This window comes from Cryptomeria japonica, chromosome 8, assembly GCF_030272615.1.
Source record: "Cryptomeria japonica chromosome 8, Sugi_1.0, whole genome shotgun sequence".
NCBI classification, from domain to species: Eukaryota; Viridiplantae; Streptophyta; class Pinopsida; order Cupressales; family Cupressaceae; genus Cryptomeria; species Cryptomeria japonica.
In genome coordinates this window covers 586,245,704-586,250,501 of record NC_081412.1, presented here as the reverse complement: position 1 = coordinate 586,250,501, position 4,798 = coordinate 586,245,704, and positions in this window count along the sequence as shown.

Sequence of the window (4,798 nt, the reverse complement as noted above, 5' to 3'; positions counted from 1 at the left end):
GTATGTAGTAGAGTAGGTGTGACTTCCAAAGAGAGGATAATTTCTCTTGATGAGGTAAGTTGACCTTGACTCTAAGTAAGACCAAATGAGACCCAAAGGTGATAGACCTTGATGAGGGACCACTTAGCAAAATGTTGTTGTATGTAGTGTGTTGACAAAGTATGATGAGGATAAGCAAGTGACCTTTTGACTCAAGTTTAGACAAATGTGAATGTAATGTAAGGTGTAAAGCAATAATGAACTTTGTGAGACCCAAAGATAGGTTGAATGCTAGATGAAAACTTGGAGAAATAACCTAGGAGGCTCACTAATTCCGAAACTGACTATGTTTGTTTGCTGGACTGTAAAAGTTTTTCAATTCTAAACACAAACGTGCTTGTATATAGCACAGACATGATTTCCTGACACAGACATGTTTTTGTTTAACACAAACACATTTTTGAGATTTTTTGTAAATTGCAATGTTGATTCTGGAAACACAGATGTGTTTCTGCCCTTCATAGACGTGGTTATACAACATAGATGCTATTCTGTCAGACACAGACGCATTTCTGCAAAATTTGTGCAATTTTTCCCAATCTGTGAAGTTGTTTGTTGTGACCAAATCTGACTGTTTGACTATTTTTTGTGACAAGAGGACATAATGTTGATGAGGACTCAATGTTTGCAAGTGTTTAGACTCAAAATGACTCCAAGAAAAGTGTGTTGTTTGATGTAAAAATGTTTTGCATACAATTCAAGACACAAAAGACACAATGTTTTGCTATTTGGTCTTGAATGTTTTGAATGTTTAAAATAAGTCAAGCACAATTCTTATGGCTAGCCAAGACAATAGTTATTGATCCCACTTGGGGTTTTACCCTTGAGGCTACACTATTCAGAGCAGATACTTAGATGCTTGACCTCACTGGCTCCACCCTCGTCACTCACTTCTCGGGTCAGCCAAGCATTAGTCCCCATGAAAACTCCCTGTGGCAAACTTTGTATCTCTACTAAGAACCGTATGTGTGTGGGCTGTTACCAGAGGTCCGACCTCCTGCCCCAACAACTAGAAGGATTTGGGCTTCTAAAACAAAAAGGTGCTAGTAAGGGCATTCACTCGTGTGGCCATACATGTGGCACTTTCAGCTCTGTAAATACAGAAGGCTCCCAGCCGGTAGGGGTTACGCCCTACAACTGATCAAATAAATTTGATCAAATGGGTTTATGGGGAGACATAGTGTTGGTATGAACTAATCAACACATGTTATTTATAGTTTTCACCATGAATATAGTTATTTCTAGTGGTTTGGAAGAAGATGGCTTTTCTTTTGCTACCACTTGGGTCATTCTCTTCTCACTAGTAGTCCTAATGACCACATGGGAAGACAGGCCCTCTAAAGATTAAACAAAAAGAGCCTATTGCTCAAGACACAAAAGACAATGATTCAATTTTAGTGCACCAATTGAAGTGTTTGCTAGTCTATTGAAAACAAAGCACACAATAAAAAAATAAAAAACCCTTGCCAAGGACCTGCAACAAAGATTTATTAGTAGTTTTGGATTGTTTGAAATAATCACCCCTTCTTGCAAGCACACAAGTTAGGTAAATTTTAAATCCAAAAGACTTTGTGAAAATAGGGGCATTCAACCAAATGATTTTGCTTTCAAGACAAGCTGCACCAATTTCATTAACTAGATCTGAAGATGTTAGCTCAAAATAAACAAGATCTGAAATATTAAATGACCAAAAACTGAATCAATAAAACTCCAAACAAAAGAAATCAACACACACAGATGCAATTACCCAAAACATAGATGCGACTCTCTGACGCAAACGCGCTTCTGTGAGACACAAACACGGTTCCAGAACCCAAACGTGACTTTTGGACACAGACACATCTAAAAACACCGCAGACGCTACTAAGGAACATAGACACAGTTTTCAGAATGTGCAAAAAAAAAAAAAAATACTGTCAAGGATGCAGACGTAGTTCTAGATGTTCACAAATGCGATTCGGGAACACAAACATGATCCTGCAATCTGCAAAAAAAAGTGAAATAATGTCGAAGATGCAGACGTGATTCCAGATGTCACAGATGTGACAGAAAATCAAAAATGTGATCCGAAAGTACGCAGACGTGACAAAAAACCAAAAACACGATCCGAAAGTACGTAGATGCAAAAATATCAAAATGCTGTCAAAAATGTTAGATCTACAACTTCAAGACACAAAATCTACAACAAGGATGTTAAATGAAAAAGGGACAAGAATCCCACTAGGCGTGCCAAAATGTATATGGTGAAAATGGATAACAATAATAACGATATTGAAAGGCTAAATGAATTCAACCACAAAACCCTAGCCTAACAACAACAAAGATCCACCATAACATATGAAGATTACCTAAGACAATGCAAATCAAATGAAATCACAAAGATTATACCATCACATGTCCAATAGGGTTTGAATCTCCATTCTTCCTATCTCCATTGATCTTGTTTGATATATTTTCTCTCAGATTTTATGTGCACAAGAGCTCAACAAAGAACGGAATGTGGTTACAAGTAGGATCGCATATGCCAAGTAGTCAATTGATCAAGTAGTTAGGGTTTGATAATGAAGGAAGCATCTCCTTATATAGAAGACACAATATGAAATGGAGGGATAAGATTGAAAGGTGTAAAAAGAGGTCGGCTATGATTAGAGGGTAGGTAAAAGAAATAATAAAATAATGAAAGGGGTAGGTAGTGTATGAATTAAGAGATGAATGACATGTGTCATGGGTAGAAAAGGTTAATGAATTAATTAAATAAATAAAGATTTATTTAATCAATAGAAGAAATGAAACCTTTGCATTGGTAGCCAGAATTGAGGCAGTTAGACTATTTCTTGCATTTGCAGCTTATAAGGACTATAAATTATATCAAATGGATGTAAAATGTACATTTTTGAATGGATATCTTGAGGAGGAAGTTTACATTGAACAACCTAATGGATTTGATTTGAGAGATAATAAGGATATGGTTTGTAGGTTAAGGAAATATTTTAATGGATTGAAGCAAGCTCCCAGAGCTCGGTATGCTAGATTGGATAAATATATTTTGAAGCTTGGTTACAAAAAAGGTAATGCTGACAACAATTTGTATTACAAGGCCACCAATGATGATATTTTGGCTATTGAAGTCTTTGTAGATGATATCATTTTTGGAGGTGAAGATGGATTATGTAAGGACTTTGCTAATCAGATGCAAAAAGAATTTGAAATGTCTATGATTGGAGAGATAAAATTCTTTTTAGGTTTGCAAATTTTACAAACTAATAAAGGTATATTCATATGTCAAACAAAGTACTTGAAGGAACTTTTGAAGAAATTTGGTATGGAAAATTCCAAACCGGTAAGTACTCCTATGACTACAACTGATAAATTGAGATTGAAGGATGATTCAACTCTTATTAATCTGACAACGTACAAATCTATGATTGGAGGTTTAATGTATTTGACACAAACAAGAACTGATATAATGAATGCAGTATGTGTTGTTTCAAGATTTCAAAGCAATCCTAAAGAAAATCATGAATCAACTGTAAAAAGGATTTTCTGGTACCTACAAGGCACAACAAATCTTGGTTTATGGTATCCTAAAGATGAAAATTTTGATTTATGTGCATACACTGATGCAAATTGGATAGGTGATGTAGATGACAAAAAGAGTACCACTAGCGGTGCATTATTTCTTGGTAGAAAATTGATTTCATGAATAAATAAGAAGCAGACTTGAACATCATTATCAACAATAGAATCTAAATATGTTGCAACAACAACTAATTATACTCAGGTATTATAGATTAAGAATATGTTGAAGGATATAAAGGAAAAATGCAAAGAACCAATTATCATTTATTGTGATAATTCAGCAGCAATAGATATATCTAAGAATCTGGTATTTCACTTGAAGACAAAGCATGTTTCTATTAAGTATAATTTTTTGAAAGAGAATGTTGAATAAAATGAAGTGAAATTGGTTTACGTGAATACTAAAGAGCAAATTGCAGATATATTTACAAAGCCTTTGTCTAAGGAAACATTTGAATATCTCAGAGAGAATCTTGGGGTAATTTCCCCATCAGAAGAGACTTAGATGTTGAAGATTGGCATCAAACTGACAGGAACTCACAAAAAATATTTTTCCAACTTTGATGGAGGAGAGCTACTTCCCATGGGGAGTAGTTGGTAGAATGTTAAAATTGAATTATTAAACTTCTTTGGCATTTGATGTCAAAGGGGGATAGATATCTATGGAAAGACATTATTCCTTTGAGAGAGATTATTCATTTTGGGAGAGATATATTTTTTGATTTGGTTTTTGTTTCTCTTACAAAAAATTGTATTGATCTATCTTTGGGAGATTGATTGGTTTACTTGTTTTGGCATTCTATTTTTTGGCACTTAGATGTTTTTCCATCTAGTGTTGCCATCAATGCCAAAGGGGGAGATTGTTGGTATTATGGATGAATTTGTCATGTGTTGCATTGGTTTTGTCATTGATATCAACACTTGTCTTCTTGGAGGTTTACATTATGACTCACCGGTATGGTTAGTGGCTTATGCATAGTCACTGGTATATGTTCACCAATAGGTTATATTGTTCACCGACAACAGTGATAACTTGGAGATCATTTGGTTATGTCGTAGACATGGATTGGAAGTTTGGTTTTGGTGTTTTTCTTATTGGTCTAATCGGGTTGACATATTTTCCTTTACCGACAGATAAGTCTAGGTTATGGAATGGTACTCCAGATCAGCACGACATGTC